Source organism: Balaenoptera ricei, chromosome 7 (genome assembly GCF_028023285.1).
Source record: "Balaenoptera ricei isolate mBalRic1 chromosome 7, mBalRic1.hap2, whole genome shotgun sequence".
Taxonomy (NCBI): Eukaryota; Metazoa; Chordata; class Mammalia; order Artiodactyla; family Balaenopteridae; genus Balaenoptera; species Balaenoptera ricei.
The window spans coordinates 73224913-73243783 of NC_082645.1; the positions used below are offsets into that span (position 1 = coordinate 73224913).

General features: G+C 37.1%; 1 protein-coding gene across 1 annotated transcript in view; it reads left to right on the plus strand.

Annotated features, from left to right (window-relative positions):
* Nucleotides 1–18871, plus strand: part of FSIP2 (fibrous sheath interacting protein 2) — a 129866-nt gene that overhangs the window by 56641 nt on the left and 54354 nt on the right. The gene's annotated exons all lie outside the window — the stretch shown is intronic.

Consider the following 18871-nt stretch of genomic DNA (forward strand, 5'->3'; position numbering starts at 1 on the left):
CAGATTAGTTTAGATTAGTTTTACTTTTTAAATTTTTAATTAGTCATTCCTATCCTAAAGTGTATTTGCCATATAATCCAAAATAATAATCTCTAATGATGGAACTTGCAAGTCTCTGGAGAAGAAATTTGGGGAGCCTGAGGGATTTTTATTCCTCAAACTGGTGGCAGCCTATTTCTGTTGGTGTCTATATATGGCTTTCTCAACTTTAGAGCAGAGAGACTATCATTTTAGACCCAACACCGTCGCCTTTTTTAAAAAAATCAATAACTGAGGTCCAGGAAAGACTTTACAAACCCCTAATTCCTATGAAAATGGTTGGATAGAGTTAAGTGGTATATGGTGGTAAATGCTGTTGACATATTCAGACCAAGCTTTCTTGGAGGAAGGATCTTGACTTTAGGACTGATGAACATCAGTTTAACTGACTTACTGAGAGTTCATAGGATACACAGCACTATAATAGATGCAGAAAGAAGGAAACTGGACTAGTCTGGTTTAAAGAAATAGAACAAGGTGAAAGAATGGTGATCATTTGTACAAAACAGCCATTTTTATTTTAGTCATTTAATAAATGTTTATTAAATATAAATACCTGCCTCTTTATAGAAGTGGTTAGAGGAAGATCATAATAAAGTCTTGAGTGCTGCCTCCTTATTTTTCTCCACCCAACATTATAGAACTACAGAGTCACTTGGATCTTCCATAGCAAATATTTTGGATACTTTTTCATTAAAAAATCTTAGCTCGGTAAGATGAGTAACTCTGTGTATTACCTGGAGATTCTTCACCACGCCCTCCCAAATTGACAGGGAAAAATACTTTTAGTTGCAGCCAACCAGCCTAACATCCTGTCAGAATACAAACAAAACACAGCTAACAATACTTTCTGGTCTGACTCTGCCCATCATACACATTCACATTCTTCTCATTCTGATTTAATTCCAGATTTTGTAAGACTTTACTGTGGAATCATTACATGTATTCTACCATCCACCCTATCTCTCCCTCTCTTTCGTCTATTGATTAGTTCTATTTTTTCTAATGTTAATACAAAAGACAGAAACATTTGTAAAATAGACATGGAAATTCAAGACCAAGAGAATGAAGACAAAGCAAGTATGATAGCAGTGGGTATAAACAGTTTCAATAATTACGTATTACACTTAGATAATGAATATATTTATATTATTGGGATGGAAGACATAGGAAGTAACAGAGTGAAGAAGACAGTAAGTCTGCTTGCTACTTTCATACTGTGGTCAGAAATTTATAGTTTACTTATTGGGCAATACTCTGATGTTTTGGAAGGGGAATGGTATGGTCAAATGAGCATACATGATGGATAACTCCAGCAGAAATATATAAGAAAAATTGATGGCAAGAAACTAGGAACCAGTTCTAGAAGTCCATTAGTGGCCTGCACAAAGGCTTCATTTTGTGTTAGAGTGAGTAGGCCCAAATCCAAATGATTTTAAATGGGAATTTATTTATGTTCAAAGCATAATGCTAGATACTGGGCAGATACCACAAGGAAGAAACCTATGCCACTGTGATTGTGAGCTGTTCTTTTTCAAAGATACCCTCTTGGTGAGAAAGAGGATGGAAATAGGACAAGTTAAAACACCACAAAGCTCACCGTTCTTACCTAGATCAGCTATTTTTCTTGAGTAAACACTCTCTGGAATGCTGAAAGCCTTTGGTTAATTTTCAGAGTTCTGAAAACTGAAACAAATTGACTATGAAAACCATTTACTATAAAATAATGAAAAAAAATTTGCTAGTTTACCTATTGCTTTTAAGAAGGAGTAAATTTTCAGAGCTCTTTACTCTGCCATTTTCACTGATGTCAACCTTTATCTGGTTATCACAGTTGTTTTCTAGTGGTCTTCTTTGAAGTTTTCCCAGTTATTTGATTATTTTTATTCTTAGGTCTTTTCTCTTTGTTTGGATATTTCTGCATGCCTTTGAGGCAGAAAGTCTGTTGGAGTCAGGTACAGGTATCAGTTAATACAATGGACTCCTTGAGTTCCATTTGGTGCCTACAGTATAATGTGAAGAGAATAGAAAAATGAATATGGGAGAGTTAGGTTGCAGAATATCAAAAAAAACAAAAAAACAAAAAAAACAACTGTGCTTAGGTTGACCTAAGAAAACAGATCCTGAAAAAATAAAGGAGGCCAAAATATAAAAACACGTCACTGACATTACCTTTCAGGCTCCAGGTTCCATATTGCAAAAGGTACTAGTCTGAGTATGGACTGTTGCTACAAAGCTCATGTCCGAGCTGAAACCAGGGAGGTTTTCATTTTCTGCCAAGATAGAGGATATAATTCTCTGTCTTGCTGTTTCTCGTAACTGAATTTTAGACTTTGGGAAATTTTTAATTTTATTTATTTATTTTATTTATTTAAAAAATTTTTATTTTATATTGGAGTATAGTGGATTCACAGTGTTAGTTTCAGGTGTACAGCAAAGTGATTCAGTTATACATATACATATATCTATTCTTTTTCAGATTTTTTTCCCATATAGGTTATTATAGAATATTGAGTAGAGTTCCCTGTCCTATACAGTAGGCCCTCTTAATTATCTATTTTATATATAGTAGTGTGTATATGTTAACCCCAAACTCTGAATTTATCCCTCCTGCCCCATTTCCCCTTTGGTAACCAGAAGTTTGTTTTCAAAGTCTGTGAGTCTGTTTCTGTTCTGTAAATAAGTTCATTTCTATCATTTTTTAGACTCCACATATAAGTGATATCATATGATATTTGTCTTTGTCTGACTTACTTCACTTGGTATGATAATCTCTAGGTTGATCCATCTTGTGGCATTATTTCATTCTTTTTTGTGGCCAAGTAATATCCCATTGTATATATGTACCACATCTTCTTTATCCATTCCTCTGTCAATGGACATTTAGGTTGCTTCTATGTCTTGGCTACTATAAATAGTGCTGCAATGAACATTGGGGTGCATGTATCTTTTTGAAGTATGGTTTTCTCTGGATACATGTCCAGAAGTGGGATTGCTAGATAATATGGTAGTTGTATTTTTAGTTTTTTAAGGAACCTCCATTGTTCTCCATAGTGGTTGTACCAGTTTATATTCCCACCAACAGTGTAGGAGGGTTCCCTTTTTTCCACACCCTCTCCAGCACTTATTGTTTGTAGACATTTTTCTTTGGCTGTGCTGCACAGCTTGTGGGATTCTAGTTCCCCAACCAGGGATTGAACCCAGGCGCCCTGCAGTGGAACTGCAAACTCCTAACCACTGGAAAGCCAGAGAATTCCCTGTTTGTAGACTTTTTGATGATGGCCATTCTGACCAGTATAGGTGATACTGGATTGTAGTTTTGATTTGCATTTCTCTAATAATTAGCAAAAATGTTGAGCATCTTTTCATGGGCTTCTTGGCCATCTGTATGTCTTCTTTGGAGAAATGTCTATTTAGGTCTTTTGCCCATTTTTGGATTGGGTTATTTGTTTTTTTAATATTGAGCTGCATGAGCTGTTTATATATTTTGGAGATTAATCCTTTGTCCGTTGATTCATTTGCAAATAATTTCTCCCATTCTGAGGGCTGTCTTTTCGTCTTGTTTATAGTTTCCTTTGCTTTGCAAAAGCTTTTAAGATTCATTAGGTCCCATTTGTTTATTTTTGTTTTTATTTCCATTACTCTAAGAGGTGAGTCAAAAAAGATCTTGCTGTGATCTATCAAAGAGTGTTTTTTCTATGTTTTACTCTAAGAGTTTTATAATGTCCCGTCTTACATTTAGGTCTTTAATCCGTTTTGAGTTTATTTTTGTGAATGTTGTTAGGGAGTTTTCTAATTTTATTCTTTTACATGTAGCTGTCCAGTTTTACCAGCACCACTTATTGAAGAGACTGTCTTTTCCATGTATATCCTTGCCTCCTTTGTCATAGATTAGGTGACCATAGATACATGGGTTTATCTGTGGGCTTTCTATCCGATTCCATTGATCTATATTTCTGTTTTTGTGCCAGTACCATTCTGTCTTGATTACTGTAGCTTTGTAGTATTGTCTGAAGTCAGGGAGTCTGATTCCTTCAGCTCCGTTTTTTTTCCCTCAAGACCGCTTTGGCTATTTGGGATCTTTTGTGTCTCCACACAAATTTTAGTATTTTTTGTTCTAGTTCTGTAAAAAATGCCATTGGTACTTTGACAGGGATTGCATTGAATCTGTAGATTGCTTTTTGTAGTATAGTCATTTTCACAATATTGATTCTTCTAATCCAAGAACATGGTATATCTCTCACCATCTGTTTGTGTCATCTTTGATTTCTTTCATCAGTGTCTTATAGTTTTCTGAGTACAGGTCTTTTACTTCCTTAGGTAGGTTTATTCCTAGGTATTTTATTATTTTTGTTGCAATGGTGAATGGGATTGTTTCCTTAATTTCTTTTTCTGATCTTTTGTTGTTAGTGTATAGGAATGCAAGAGATTTCTGTGCATTAATATTGTATCCTGAAACTTTACCAAATTCATTGATTAGCTCTAGTAGTTTTCTGGTGGCATCTTTAGGATTATCTATGTATAGTATCATGTCATCTGCAAAGAGTGACAGTTTTACTACTTCTTTTCCAATTTGTATTCCTTTTCTTTTTCTTCTCTGATTGTCATGGCTAGGACTTCCAAAACTATGTTGAATAATAGTGGTGAGAGTGGGCATCCTTGTCTTGTTCCTGACCTTAGAGGGAATGCTGTCAGCTTTTCACCATTGAGAATGATGTTTGCTGTGGGTTTGTCATATATGGCCTTTATTATGTTGAGGTAGGGTCCCTCTATGCCCACTTTATGGAGAGTTTTTATCATAAATGGGTGTTGAATTTTTCAAAAGCTTTTTTGCATCTATGAGATGATCCTATGGTTTTAATCTTCAATTTTCAATATGGCGTATTACATTGTTTTGCATGTATTGAAGAATCCTTGCATCCCTGGGATAAATCCAGCTTGATCATGGTGTATGATCCTTTTAATGTATTGTTGGATTCTGTTTGCTAGTATTTTGTTGAATATTTTTGTATCTATATTCATCAGTGATATTGGTCTGGAATTTTCTTTTTTTGTGATATCTTTGTCTGCTTTTCATATCAGGGTGATGGTGGCCTTGTAGAATGAGTTTGAGAATGTTCTTTCCTCTGCAGTTTTCTGGAAGAGTTTGAGAAGGATTGGTTTTAGCTCTTCTCTAAATGTTTGATAGAATTCGCCTGTGAAGCCATCTGGTCCTGGGCTTTTGTTTGTTGGAAGATTTTTAATCACAGTTTCAATTTCATTACTTGTGATTGGTCTGTTCATATTTTCTATTTCTTCCTGGTTCAGTCTTGGAAGGTTATACCTTTCTAACAGTTTGTCCATTTCTTCCAGGTTGTCCATTTTATTGGCATAGAGTTGCTTGTAGTAGTCTCTTATGATGCTTTGTATTTCTGCAATGTCTGTTGTAACCTGTTCTTTTTCATTTCTAGTTTTATTGAGTCCTCTCCCTCTTTTTCTTGATGAGTCTGGCTAAAGGTTTACCAATTTTGTTTATCTTCTCAAAGGACCAAATTTTAGTTTTATTGATCTTGCTACTGTTTTCTTTTTTTCTATTTCATTTATTTCTGCTCTGATCTTTATGAATTCTTCTACGAACTGTGGGTTTTCTTTGTTCTTTTTTCTCTAGTTCCATTAGATGTAAGGTTAGATTGTTTATTTGAGACTTTTCTTGTTTATTGAGATAGGATTGTATTGCTATAAACTTCCTTCTTAGAACTGCTTTTGCTGCATTCCATAGGTTTTGGATCATTATGTTTTCATTGTCATTTTCTCTAGGTATTTTTTGATTTCCTCTTTGATTTCTTCAGTGATCTCTTGGTTATTTAGTAACGTATTATTTAGCCTCCATGTGTTTGTGTTTTTTTACATTTTTTTCCCCATAAAAGATTTCTAATCTCATAGTGTTGTGGTTGGAAAAGGTGCTTGATATGGTTTCAAGTTTCTTAAATTTACTGAGGCTTGATTTGTGACCCAAAGTATGATTTATCCTGGAGAATGTTCCGTGTGCACTTGAGCAGAAAGTGTAATCTGCTGTTTTTGGACGGAATGTCCTATAAATATCAATTAAATCTATCTGGTCTATTGTTTCATTTAAAGCTTGTACATTCTTATTAATTCTCTGTCTGGATGATCTGTCCATTGGTGTAAGTGAGGTGTCAAAGTCCCTCACTCTTATTGTGTTACTGTCGATTTCCTCTTTTATAGCTTTTAGCATTTGCCTTATGTATTGAGGTGCTCCTATGTTGGGTGCATATATATTTATAATTGTTATATCTTTTTCTTGGACTGATCTCTTGATCATTATGTAGTGTCCTTCCTTGTCTCTTGTAACAGAATTTATTTTAAAGTCTATTTTACCTGATATGAGTATTGCTACTCCAGCTTTCTTTTGATTTACATTTGCATGGAATATCTTTTTCCATCCCCTTATTTTCAGTTTGTGTGTGTCCCTAGGTCTGAAGTGGGTCTCTTGTAAACAGCATATATATGGGTCTTGTTTTTGTATCCATTCAGTGAGCCTGTGTCTTTTGGTTGGAGCATTTAATCCATTCACTTTTAAGGTAATTATTGATATGTATGTTCCCATTACCATTTTCTTAATTGTTTTGGGTCTATTTTTTTAGGTCCTTTTCTTCTCTTCTGTTTCCCACTTAGAGAAGTTCCTTTAGCATTTGTTGTAGAGCTGGTTTGATGCTTCTGAATTTTCTTAGCTTTTGCTTGTCTGTAAAGCTTTTGATTTCTCTCTCAAATCTGAATGAGATCCTGCTGGGTAGACTAATCTTGGTTTAGGTTCTTCCCTTTCATCACTTTAAATATATCATGCCATGCCCTTCTGGCTTGTAGAGTTTCTGCTGAGAAATCAGCTGTTAACCTTATGGGATTTCCCTTGTATTTTATTTCTCATTTTTCCCTTGTTGAATAATTTTTGTCTTTAATTTTTGTCAGTTTGATCAATATGTGTCTTGATGTGTTTCTCCTTGGGTTTACCCTGCCTGGTACTCTCTGCGCTTCCTGGACTTGGGTGGCTATTTTCTTTCCCATGTTAGGGACATTTTCAACTTTAGTCTCTTCAAATGTTTTCTTGGGTCCTTTCTCTCTCTCTTCTCCTTCTGGGACCCCTATAATGTGAATGTTGTTGCATTTAATGTTGTCCCAGAGGTCTCTTAGGCTGTCTTCATTTCTTTTCATTCTTTTTCCTTTATTCTGTTCTGTGGCAGTGAATTACACCATTCTGTCTTCCAGGTCACTTATCCATTCTTCTGCCTCAGTTATTCTGCTATTGATTCCTTCTAGTGTATTTTTCATTTCAAGTATTGTATTGTTCATCTCTGTTTGTTCTTTAATTCTTCTAGGTGTTTGTTCTTTCATTCTTCTAGGTCTTCACTAAACATTTCTTGCACCTTCTGGATCTTTGCCTCCATTCTTTTTCTGAGGTCCTGGATCATCTTCACTATCATTATTCTGAATTCATTTTCTGAATGGTTGCCTATCTCTACTTCATTTAGTTGTTTTTCTGGGGTTTTATCTTGTTCCTTCATCTGGTACTAGCCCTCTGCCTTTTCATCTTGTCTATCTTTCTGTGAAAGTGGTTTTTGTTCCACAGGCTGCAGGATTGTAGTTCTTCTTGCTTCTGCTGTCTGCCCTCTGGTGGATTAGGCTATGAGGCTTGTGCAAGTTTCCTGATGGGAGGGACTGGTGGTGGGTAGAGCTGGCTGTTGCTCAGGTGGGCAGAGCTCAGTAAAACTTTAATCCACTTGTATGCTGATGGGTGGGGCTGGGTTCCCTCTCTGTTTGGCTTGAGGTGACCCAGCACTGGAGCCTACCTGGGTCTTTGGTGGGGCTAATGGCCAACTCTGGGAGGGCTCACACCAAGGAGTACTTCCCAGAACTTCTGCTGCCAGTGTCCTTGTCCCTGCGGTGAGCCACAGCCACCCCCCACCTCTATAGGAGACCCTCCAACACTAGCAGGTAGGTCTGGTTCAGTCTCCTATGGGGTCACTGCTCCTTCCCCTGGGTCCTGATGCACACACTACTTTGTGTGTGCCCTCCAAGAGTGGAGTCTCTGTTTCCCCAAGTCCTGTCAAAGTCCTGCAATCAAATCCCACTAGCCTTCAAAGTCTGATTCTCTGGGAATTCCTCCTCCTGTTGCCGGACCCCCAGGTTGGGAAGCCTGCCATGGGGCTCAGAACCTTCACTCCAGTTGGTGGACTTCTGTGGTATAAGTGTTCTCCAGTTTGTGAGTCACCCACCCAGCGGCTATGGGATTTGATATTATTATGATTGCACCACTCCTACCATCTCATTGCAGCTTCTCCTATGTCTTTGGATGTGGGGTATCTTTTTTGGTGAGTTCTAGTGCCTTCTTGTTGATGATTGTTCAGCAGTTAGTTGTGATTCCGGTGCTCTCGCAAGAGCGAGTTGAGAGCACGTCCTTCCACTCCGCCATCTTGAACCAATCTCCAATAACTGTCAGTATGTTTTGATTTCCTCTTTGATTTCTTCAGTGATCCCTTGGTCCTTTAGTAACATATTTTTTAGCCTACTTGCTTGTGCTTTTTATAATTTTTTTTTTCTTGTAGTCAATTTCTAATCTCATAGAGTTATAGTTGGAAAAGATGCTTGATATGGTTTCAATTTTCTTAAATTTAGCAAGGCTCACTTTGTGGCCCCACATATTGTCTATCCTGGAGAATGTTCCATATGCACTTAAGAAGAATGTGTATTCTGCTGCTTTTGGATGGAATGTCCTATAAATATCAATTAAGTCTATCTGGTTTAGTGTGTCATTTAAAGCCTGTGTTTCCTTATTGATTTTCTCTCTGGATGAACTGTCCATTGGTGAAAGTAGAGTGTGAAAGTCCCCCACTGTTATTGTGTTACTTATGATTTCTTTTTTCTAAAGTTGGCTGTTGCTTTAATTCTGATTTTAAACATCTGAATACTGCCCAGCTAAGAAATTCCACTTCTAAGAATTTGTTATAAGAAAATAATGAGAGATGTGCAGAAATGCATATATAAAGGTGTTCATCAAAACATTTGTGTTAATAAAGATTAGGCAAAAGCATAAATGCCCAATAATAAAGAATTGGTTAAATACTTTGATATAGTCATTTTATGGAAAGTGCTTTGGTAATTAAATATGGCTGTATTTTTATCTCTGTCTATATACCTGTATTTTCTAATTTTTATCTACCACAAATATTTTGTAGTTATATAACTTAATTGGAAAGTTTTAAAATCTGCCCAGCTCAGTGCTTTGTCCAAAATTCTGTTCCTTACTTGTTTTTCTTATGCTTTTTTTCCAATTTGACTTTATAATTGAATAGCCAAAGTTCAGTATATGTAGACTCTAAGTTTTAATTTTTCAACTTTAGCTTTTACATCTTCTGTTTTTATGTAGTTTAGCTTAACTTCAACACCTGACAGTGAGCTGCTATAGAACAGCACACAAGCCAATGGAAAGCTGTCATTTTCATTTTGAACACTGTCTGTCTCCTGCAAGCTCATATCTGAGGCCTGTACATTCTAATTAAGTATCAAGAAGGACAAGCACAACCGTAAACTCAAATATCTAGGAAACATATGAAGACGTAATCAGTTGAAACGTTCCTTTTTTCATCTAGACCTGACTGCAGCTTAACTCAGAGTAGGAATTTTGGCATGGTTTCGCCAGGGTTGCAGCCTGTTGGCCTAAGAGCCAGAATGAATATCTTTAGTATTTATAGCTCAAAAGTTGTCTCTTTGAAAGGAAGACAAAGAGGTGCCTGATTACATCATAGCTATGTGTGCCTGTGTATGCACCTGTGTGCACACAAGTGTGTGTGCATGTGTGTCTGAGAGAGGAGGGATGGGGAAGGGGATGGAATGGAGGAGAGGGAGAGGAGAGAATGAGAAAGTGAGTGGGATTGTGTAAAGGGTTTCTGTTATCTTTGGCACTAGGTTAATTTGCCCTTTTAAAGTTCTTATAGACTCCAATCGTTCTTCCTAGTAGATGTTCTACTTTTAATTAATTAATTGATTAGTTGTTCAATGTCTGACTCTCTTTCTAGAAGGTAAGAGACATGAGGGCAGGAACCATGTCTCCACCCACTCCCCTCTCTCTTTCCCTAGTTCCTACCACGGTGCTTTTTGCATATGTAGTGAGGATTTAATAAATATTAGTTGAATAAATGCATGCATGGGTCTTAAAAACCATATATAAATATATATATATATATATTTTTTTACCTTGTCTAACAGCTTCTGTGGCTGCTGTAGCTTCCCCCCCGCCACCCGCCCAGCTGCTTCTTAAAGCCATTTTTATAGCAGGAGAGGACCTTTTCCTTAAACTGAAGGAGGTGCTTGTTGGCTCCTTCTGCAGTGGGAAGGTTGGCCCACCCTCCATCCGTTGTGAGCTTCAAAAGGTGGGACCTACTCTTCAGCCCTGTTTTACGGCAGTTAGGATCGGTGTTTGCACCTCCCTTCCTAGCTGCCCCTAGGCTCTAGATAGTTCTGTGACAAAAACCAAGCATGTGTTTCAGTCTGCAGTAACACAGGGCTGTAGCCTTTTTAGGATGTCTCATTTGGATGCCAGTGTGACTGTGGGAACTCCAGCTCTCTCACAGACAAAGTACACATCCATCTTTAATTTGTGCTACATGCTAGGCTTTGCCTCATGAAAGCTTGGCGAAGGCAGGCATTTTTGTCTGTGTTGTTCACTGCTCTGTCTTCATCCTTAAGGACAGGGCTTGAATGCCCACTCTGGGCACTCAGTAACTGTTTGTGGAATGAGTGAATGAATGATGAAATATCCTCATAGCTGGTGAATGTCATCTTGTGTTTGATGTGCCATTTTGGCTATAGTTCACTCAGTTAAGAACTTGAAATGTGTACTGTTTATGAAGAGGGCAATCTTTTTCCCACCCCCCTAGCCCCATTACATTTCCGATACTCTGCTGCATGATCCTTCTAAACTGGATGCCAATTCTCCCATTTTCCTTTACAGAACAGACCAAACCATTAATGTTGGCAATCATGTGCTATTGAGTATGTTGTTACCAAATTTCCAAATCTTCTGATCAACCCACAGAATTTACAAATATAACAAATTCACTTTTTTTATTGGTAAAATGCTATACTTTCAAATCAATGTTTTCTATAAGAATACTGATTTTTGCTGTGTGATTCAGAAATCAGAGGACAAATGGTGATAATATATGCTAAAATTAAAATTAGTCCGCCTCCTTTTGTATACAAGAACCTTGTCACTTCCCAGTTTGCTTTGTCTCTCAGGAAGCTCAGAGCTAAGAGTTATGCGCACCTATTCTTACCCTCAATTTTCTGACACAGGGATTTCATCTCTATTTCCGTTCATTACTTTGTTCTTTTAAACATAAAAATATATATATGGTATCATGCTTTGTCAAAAGTAACCTCAAATTCTTTTTGGTATTTGAAAAATTATAGTTAATGAGAAGAAAAATATTTAACTATTCACAGGTGCTTTTCAAAGCCTGCCTTCCTTGATGCCATCAATGCCTGCCTCTCACTCACTAGATATCAATGCTTTTCATGAGCTGGATTTCTCCAGCGTCACTGGCACTGGGAAATAAGCATGTTATACTAGAACATTAGCGTGCAGTAGAAAGAGCCCTTGGTTTGGAGTCAGCAGAACTGGGTTCTTGTTACAACTCCACGTACTACTGGAGTGATCTTGGACAACTCACTTAACCTCAGTTTCTCTTCTAAACATTGAGTATAAAGTCACATGTTATACCAGCTACCTTGGGTTCTCATGATGTAAATGAGATAAGACATGTCCATGTGTTTTGTAAATATTACAGTTGTCTACACATCTGTGTCCCCACAAGTCTGTACACTCCTTAAGATCAGGGACTACATCTTGTTCATATTTGTGTCCCCAGGGCTTGGCTTGTTGACCTGAAGACACAGAGGGCACTGAATGTGGGTGATACTAATTTACTCATTGTTTTATTTCAGAAAAGTTCCACTGGAGTCTGTTCATTAATAAGCCTTCATTGGTCAGTGGATCTTAATTGAGTAACTTCTACATGCTTTCTACTACCCCTAGGTTATTTATTTATTTATTTATTTATTTAATCTTTTTTTTTTTTTAATTGGAGCATAATTGCTTGACAGTGTGCTAGTTCCTGCTGTACAATGAAGTGAATCAGCTATATGTATGCATATATCCACTCCCTCTCGGACCTCCCTCCCACCCACCACCCCTCCCACCTATCTAGGTCATCACAGAGCACTGAGCTGAGCTCCCTGTGCTCTACAGCAGGTTCCCACTAGCTATCTATTTTACACATGGTAGTATATTTATGTCAAGCCTAATCTCCCAATTCAGCCCACCCTCCCCTTCCCCCCGTGTCCACACCTGCTTTCTCTATGTCTTCATCTCTATCCCTGCCCTGCAAATAGGTTTCATCTGTACCATTTTTCTCAATTCCACATAATGCATTAACATACAATATTTGTTTTTCTCTTTCTGACTTCACTCTGTATGACACACTCTAGGTCCATCCACATCTCTACAAATGACCCAATTTTGTTCCTTTCTATGTTTGAGTAATATTCCATTGTATATATGTACTACATTTTCTTTATCCATTCATTTGTTAGTAGACATTTAGGTTGTTTCCATGTCCTGGTTATTGTAAATCATGCTGCTATGAACACTGGGGTACATGTCTCATTTTGAATTATGGTTTTCTCAGGGTTTATGCCCAGTAGTGGGATTGCTGGGTCATATGGTAGTTCTATTTTTAGTTTTTTAAGGAACCTCTATACTGTTCTCCATAGTGGCTGTATCAGTTTACATTCCCACCAACAGTGCAAGAGGGTTCTCTTTTCTTCACACCCTCTCCAGCATTTGTTGTTTGTAGATTTTTTGATGATGTCCATTCTGGCCGGTGTGAGGTAATACCTCATTATAGTTTTGATTTGTATTTCTCTAATAATTGTGATGTTGAGCAGCTTTCTATGTGCCTCCAGGCCATCTGTATGTCTTCTTTGGAGAAATGTCTATTTAGATCTTCTGCCCATTTTTGGATTTGGTTGTTTGGGTTTTTTTGATATTGAGCTGTTTGTATATTTTGGAGATTAATCCTTTGTTAGTTGTTTCATTTGCAAATATTTTCTCCCATTCTGAGGGTTGTCTTTTTGTCTTGTTTATGGTTTCCTTTGCTGTGAAAAAGCTTTTAGGATTAATTGGTCCCATTTGTTTATTTTTGTTATTTCCATTACTCTAGGAGGTGGGACAAAAAAAATCTTGCTCTGATTTATGTCAGAGTGTTTTTCCTCTGTTTTCCTCTAAGAGTTTTATAGTGTCCGGCCTTACATTAAGTTCTTTAATCCATTTTCAGTTTATTTTTGTGTATGGTGTTAGGTAGAGTTTGAATTTGATTCTTTTACATGTAGCTGTCCAGTTTTCCCAGCATCACTTATTGAAGATACTGTCTTTCTTCCATTGTATGTTCCTGCCTCCTTTGTCATAGATTAGGTGACCATAGGTGCATGGGTTTATCTCTGGACTTTCTATCCTGTTCCACTGATCTATATTTCTGTTTTTGTGCCTGTACCATACTGTCTTGATTACTGTACTTTGTAGTATAGTCTGAAATTAGGCATCCTGATTCCTCCAGCTCCGCTTTTCCTTCTCAAGGTTGCTTTGCCTATTAGGGGTCTTTTGTGTTTCCATACAAATTGTAAAAGTTTTTGTTCTAGTTCGGTGAAAGATGCCACTGGCAATTTGATAGGTCTTGCATTGACTCTGTAGATTGCCCTGGGTATGATAGTCATTTTCACAATATTGATTCTTCCAATCCAGGAACATGGTATATCTCTCCATCTGTTTGTGTCATCTTTGATTCCTTTCATCAGTGTTTTATAGTTTTCTGAATACAGGTTTTTTGCCTCCTTAGGTAGGTTTATTCCTAGTTATTCTTTTTGTTGCAATGGTAAATGGGATTGTTTCCTTAATTCCTCTTTCTGATGTTTCATTGTTAGTGTACAGGAGGTACAAGAGATTTCTGTGCATTAATTTTGTATCATGCAACTTTACCAAATTCATTGATTAGCTCTAGTAGTAGCATCTTTTCTAGTAGCATCTTTAGGATTCTCTCTATATAGTATGTCACCTGCAAAGAGTGACACTTTTACTTTGTCTTTTCCAATTTGAATTCCTATTATTTCTTTTTCTTCTCTGAGTAGCACAGGTAGGACTTCCAAAACTATGTTGAATAATAGTGGCGAGAGTGGACATCCTTGTATTGTTCCTGATCTTAGAGGAAATGCCTTCAGTTTTTCACCATTGGGAATGATGTTTTCTGTGGGTTTGTCATATATGACCTTTATTATGTTGAGGTAGTTTCCCTCTATGCCCACTTTATGGAGAGTTTTTATCATAAATGGGTGTTGAATTTTGTCAAAACATTTTTCTGCATCTATTGAGATGATCATATGGTTTTTAGTCTTCAATTTGTTAACATGGTGTATCACATTGATTGATTTGCATATATTAAAGAATCCTTGCATCCCTGGGATAAATCCAACTTGATCATGGTGTAGGATCCTTTTAATGTGCTGTTGGATTCTGTTTGCCAGTACTCTGTTGAGGATTTTTGCATTCTATGTTCATCAGTAATATTGGGCTGTAATTTTCTTTTTTTTTTTTAAACATCTTTATTGAAGTATAATTGCCTTACAATGGTGTGCCAGTTTCTGCTTTATAACAAAGTGAATCAGTTATACATATACATATGTTCCCATATCTCTTCCCTCTTGCATCTCCCTCCCTCCCACCCTCCCCATCCCACCCCTCTAGGTGGTCACAAAGCATCGAGCTGATCTCCCTGTGCTATGCGGCTGCTTCCCACTAGCTATCTATTTTACATTTGGTAGTGTATATATGTCCATGACACTCTCTCACCCTGTCACATCTCACCCCACCCCCTCCCCATATCCTCAAGTCCATTCTCTAGTAGGTCTGTGTCTTTATTCCAGTCTTGCCACTAGGCTCTTCATGGCCTTTTTTTTTTTTTTTTTCCTTAGATTCCATATATATGTGTTAGCATACTGTATTTGTTTTTCTCTTTCTGACTTACTTCACTTTGTATGACAGACTCTAACTCCATCCACCTCATTACAAATACCTCCATTTCATTTCTTTTTATGGCTGAGTAATATTCCATTGTATATATGTGCCACATCTTCTTTATCCATTCATCTGTCGATGGACATTTAGGTTGCTTCCATGTCCTGGCTATTGTAAATAGAGCTGCAATGAACATTTTGGTACATGACTCTTTTTGACCTATGGTTTTCTCAGGGTATATGCCCAGTAGTGGGATTGCTGGGTCGTACGGTAGTTCTATTTGTAGTTTTTTCAGGAACCTCCATACTGTTCTCCATAGTGGCTGTATTAATTTACATTCCCACCAACAGTGCAAGAGTGTTCCCTTTCCTTCACACCCTCTCCAGCATTTATTGTTTCTAGATTTTTTGATGATGGCCATTCTGACTGGTGTGAGATGATATCTCATTGTAGTTTTCATTTGCATTTCTCTAATGATTAATGATGTTGAGCATTCTTTCATGTGTCTGTTGGCCATCTGTATATCTTCTTTGGAGAAATGTCTATTTAGGTCTCCTGCCCATTTTTGGATTGGGTTGTTCGTTTTTTTGTTATTGAGCTGCATGAGCTGCTTGTAAATCTTGGAGATTAATCCTTTGTCAGTTGCTTTATTTGCAAATATTTTCTCCCATTCTGAGGGTTGTCTTTTGGTCTTGTTTATGGTTTCCTTTGCTGTGCAAAAGCTTTTAAGTTTCATTAGGTCCCATTTGTTTATTTGTGTTCTTATTTCCATTTCTCTAGGAGCTGGGTCAAAAAGAATCTTGCTGTGATGTATGTCATAGAGTGTTCTGCCTATGTTTTCCTCTAAGAGTTTGATAGTGTCTGGCCTTACACTTAGGTCTTTAATCCATTTTGAGTTTATTTTTGTGCATGGTGTCAGGGAGTGTTCTAATTTCATACTTTTACATGTATCTGTCCAATTTTCCCAGCACCACTTATTGAAGAGGCTGTCTTTTCTCCACTGTTTATGCTTGCCTCCTTTATCAAAGATAAGGTGACCATATGTGCGTGGGTTTATCTCTGGGATTTCTATCCTGTCCCATTGATCTATATTTCTGTTTTTGTGCCAGTACCAAACTGTCTTGATTACTGTAGCTTTGTAATATAGTCTGAAGTCAGGGAGCCTGATTCCCCCAGCTCCATTTTTCATTCTCAAGATTGCTTTGGCTATTCGGGGTCTTTTGTGTTTCCATACAAATTGTGAAATTTTTTGTTCTAGTTCTGTGAAAAATGCCAGTGGTAGTTTGATAGGGATTGCATTGAATCTGTAGATTGCTTTGGGTAGTAGAGTCATTTTCACAGTGTTGATTCTCCCAATCCAAGAACGTGGTATATCTCTCCATTTTTTTGTATCATCTTTAATTTCTTTCATCAGTGTCTTATAATTTTCTGCATACAGGTCTTTTGTCTCCTTAGGTAGGTTTATTCCTAGATATTTTATTCTTTTTGTTGCAATGGTAAATGGGAGTGTTTTCTTAATTTCACTTTCAGATTTTTCATCATTAGTGTATAGAAATGTAAGAGATTTCTGTACATTAATTTTGTATCCTGCTACTTTACCAAGTTCATTGATTAGCTCTAGGAGTTTTCTGGTAGCATCTTTAGGATTCTCTATGTATAGTATCATGTCATCTGCAAACAGTGACAGCTTTACTTCTTCTTTTCCGATTTGGATTCCTTTTATTTCTTTTTCTTCTCTGATTGCTGTGGCTAACACTTCCAAAACTATGTTGAATAATAGTGGTGAGAGTGGGCAACCTTGTCTTGTTCCTGATCTTAGTGGAAATGGTTTCAGTTTTTCACCATTGAGGACAATGTTGGCTGTGGGTTTGTCATATATGGCCTTTATTATGTTGAGGAAAGTTCCCTTTATGCCTACTTTCTGCAGGGCTTTTATCATAAATGGGTGTTGAATTTTGTCGAAAGCTTTCTCTGCATCTATTGAGATGATCATATGGTTTTTCTCCTTCAATTTGTTAATATGGTGTATCACGTTGATTGATTTGCGTATATTGAAGAATCCTTGCATTCCTGGGATAAACCCCACTTGATCATGGTGTATGATCCTCTTAATGTGCTGTTGGATTCTGTTTGCTAGTATTTTGTTGAGGATTTTTGCATCTATGTTCATCAGTGATATTGGCCTGTAGTTTTCTTTCTTTGTGACATCTTTGTCTGGTTTTGGTATCAGGGTGATGGTGGCCTCGTAGAATGAGTTTGGGAGTGTTCCTCCCTCTGCAGTATTTTGGAAGACTTTGAGAAGGATAGGTGTTAGCTCTTCTCTAAATGTTTGATAGAATTCACCTGTAAAGCCATCTGGTCCTGGGGTTTTGTTGTTGGAAGGTTTTTAATCACAGTTTCAATTTCAGTGCTTGTGATTGGTCTGTTCATATTTTCTATTTGTTCCTGGTTCAGTCTCGGTAGGTTGTGCATTTCTAAGAATCTGTCCATTTCTTCCAGGTTGTCCATTTTATTGGCATAGAGTTGCTTGTAGTAATTTCTCATGATCTTTTGTATTTCTGCAGTGTCAGTGGTTACTTCTCCTTTTTCATTTCTAATTCTATTGATTTGAGTCTTCTCCCTTTTTCTCTTGATGAGTCTGGCTAATGGTTTATCAATTTTGTTTATCTTCTCGAAGAACCAGCTTTTAGTTTCATTGATTTTTGCTATTGTTTCCTTCATTTCTTTTTCATTTATTTCTGATCTGATCTTTATGATTTCTTTCCTTCTGCTAGCTTTGGGGATGTTTTGTTCTTCTTTCTCTAATTGCTTCAGGTGCAAGGTTAGGTTGTTTATTCGAGATGTTTCCTGTTTCTTGAGGTAGGCTTGTATTGCTATAAACTTCCCTCTTAGCACTGCTTTTGCTGCGTCCCATAGGTTTTGGGTCGTTGTGTCTCCATTGTCATTTGTTTCTAGGTATTTTTTTATTTCCCCTTTGATTTCTTCAGTGATCACTTCGTTATTAAGTAGTGTATTGTGTAGCCTCCATGTGTTTGTATTTTTTACAGATCTTTTCCTGTAATTGATATCTAATCTCATAGCGTTGTGGTTGGAAAAGATACTTGATACGATTTCAATTTTCTTAAATTTACCAAGGCTTGAGTTGTGACCCAAGATATGATCTATCCTGGAGAATGTTCCATGAGCACTTGAGAAAAATGTGTATTCTGTTGTTTTTGGGTGGATTCTCCTATAAATATCAATTAAGTCCATCTTGTTTAATGTATCATTTAAAGCTTGTGTTTCCTTATTTATTTTCATTTTGGATGATGTGTCCATTGGTGAAAGTGGGGTGTTAAAGTCCCCTACTATGATTGTGTTGCTGTCGATTTCCCCTTTTATGGCTGTTAGTATTTGCCTTTTGTATTGAGGTGCTCCTATGTTGGGTGCATAAATATTTACAATTGTTATACCTTCATCTTGGATCGATCCCTTGATCATTATAGAGTGTCCTTCTTTGTCTCTTGTAATAGTCTTTATTTTAAAGTCTATTTTGTCTGATATGAGAATTGCTACTCCAGCTTTCTTTTGATTTCCATTTGCATGGAATATCTTTTTCCATCCCCTCACTTTCAGTCTGTATGTGTCTCTAGGTCTGAAATGGGTCTCTTGTACACAGCATATATATGGGTCTTGTTTTTATATCCATTCAGCCAGTCTGTGTCTTTTGGT